At 36.2% G+C, this 2,243-nt stretch overlaps 1 protein-coding gene across 4 annotated transcripts in view; it reads right to left on the bottom strand.

Annotated features, from left to right (window-relative positions):
* The window catches only part of C2CD3 (C2 calcium-dependent domain containing 3), a 107,381-nt gene that overhangs the window by 29,199 nt on the left and 75,939 nt on the right, over positions 1 to 2,243 (bottom strand). The window lies entirely within an intron of this gene.

Below are 2,243 nucleotides of genomic sequence, written 5' to 3'. Positions count from 1 at the left end.
ACAATGTGTATTGAATTTGTAGGTCAGTTTGGGCAGTACTGCCATCGTGACAATATTAGTCTTCCAATCATGGGATGTTTTTTGATGTATTTAGACCTTTAATTTCTTTTAACAATGTTTTGTAGTTTTCAGAGAATAAGTTTTGTAATTTTTTGGTTAAATTTATTAAGTATTTTATCTTTTTTGATGCTATTGTAAATGAAATTGTTTTTTTCAAATTCATTTTGGATTACTCATTGCTGATATATAGACACAATTGATTTTGCATATTATATTTTAAAATTTTCTCAGTTTAAATTTAAAAAATGATAGATAACCTATATAAACAAACTGCTTTGAGGTCATCAATAATTTTTAAGAGTATAAAGGTGTTTTGAAGTGGAAATATTTAAGAACCACTGCTTTACTAAGGTATAGCCAGTATATAATAAACCACATATTTAAAATATAGAATATAATGAGTTTTGAGATACATGTATATTTAAGGAATTTATTACCACATCAAGGTAATAAATATATCCATCACCCCTAAAAGTTTCCTTCTATGCTTAGTAACTCCTCCTTCCTTTCAGCTCCGTTCATCCTACTTTGTCTTTAGGAAAAGTGATTTGCTTTCTATCACTATACATTAGAATGTATTTTCTAGAATTTTATATAAATGAAATAATATAAAGCATATTATTTTTGTCTAACTTCTATTTTGATTCATTTTGTTGTAAACCAACATTGCCTTTTTTACTTTTCAGTTTAATCCACTGTATGAATATACCACAATAAGGGTCGCCTTGGATGGCTAGCTAGAATTTGACTTTTTGATATAGCCCTCTGAAGTGGGAACAGAAACATTTTTGTCTGGACAAAAAGCAAACCACTAAACTTGTAGCTTTTATAATTACTAAACAGTGGCCTTACCACTGATCTGTATTTCTGTTCTTGTACAGTACCCTTATCCTACCCTTATGTCTCATGGATGGCTATGATCAAAATAACACCTATAAAATAGCAAGAGCAGACTTGAGCTGGTGAGTGTATAATACAATATACATGTGATGTATTATAGAACTATATATCTAAAACTTATATAATTTTTTTAAAATATATTTTATTGATTTTTTACAGAGAGGAAGGGAGAGGGATAGAGAGCCAGAAACATTGATGAGAGAGAAACATCGATCAGCTGCCTTCTGCACGCCCCCCACTGGGGATGTGCCTGCAACCAAGGTACATGCCCTTGACTGGAATCGAACCTGGGACCCTTGAGTCCACAGGCCTACACTCTATCTACTGAGCCAAACCGGTTCTGGCAAACCTATATAATTTTATTAACCAATGTCACTCCAATAAATTCAATAAAGAAAAAAAAACCAAACCAGAAATGATCTAAACCTGGGATCTAGGATTTGACAGATACATGGGCTCCCTTTATGCAGAGCACAGAGGCTCTCCTCATGTAGTGAGCAGGCAGAAAGCTACATAGCACTGCAGTGGGCCTTTGAGTGGTGTATTGAAGTATCTTTCTTGGAATAAAAGGTCTACTCGGTAACTGCTGCTGTTGGAGTGGCTGCTGCAGGGGAAGATCCCGTCTTCTCTCTGAGGTAGAGAGTTAGACATGGAAAGACTGGTAGAGGCAGAAGGATACCAGATGACACCAGGGCCTTGAAGAGAGTGGGGGGTGGGGAGAAGCAATCTTATTCTTAGATCCTGCCCTTAGACAGGATGAAATATGCTCTAGCCTGATATCCATATGCATAGCCATGGTTGGCTTGGGTGAAAAGGACGAGCCGGTTGCTTTTTACAAAATAACCTGGCAAACTGGTTTGGAAGGAGAAAGATCATGATATCTTTCTCATACAGCTGATAACTGATTTTACAGACAAAGGTCACAGGCCTCCGAAGAATACAGAAACATATCTCTTGCCTGAAGCTATTCTTTTATTTTTAAAAAAATATTTTTATTGATTTCAGAGAGGAAGGGAGAGGGAGAGATAGATAGAAACATCAATGATGAGAGAGAATCACTGATCAGCTGCCTTCTGCATGCCTGCAACCTGGGCTTGTGCCCTGACTGTGAATTGAATTGTGACCCCTGGCTCATAGGTCGACACTCAACCACTAAGCCATACCAGCTGGGTTAAAGCTATCCCTTTGACAGCAGTAAAAGTTCTATTCCTATATTATAAAAACGTTGTTTTCATAGGATCTTGAGGTTCCCTGATATTGTGACAGAAGGTCAAAAGCTCTTT

The sequence above is a fragment of the Myotis davidii genome, unplaced genomic scaffold (assembly GCF_000327345.1).
Source record: "Myotis davidii unplaced genomic scaffold, ASM32734v1 scaffold169, whole genome shotgun sequence".
Lineage (NCBI taxonomy): Eukaryota > Metazoa > Chordata > Mammalia > Chiroptera > Vespertilionidae > Myotis > Myotis davidii.
The sequence above is the reverse complement of the archived record's forward strand: the minus strand, read 5'-3'. Positions and strand labels throughout refer to the sequence as shown.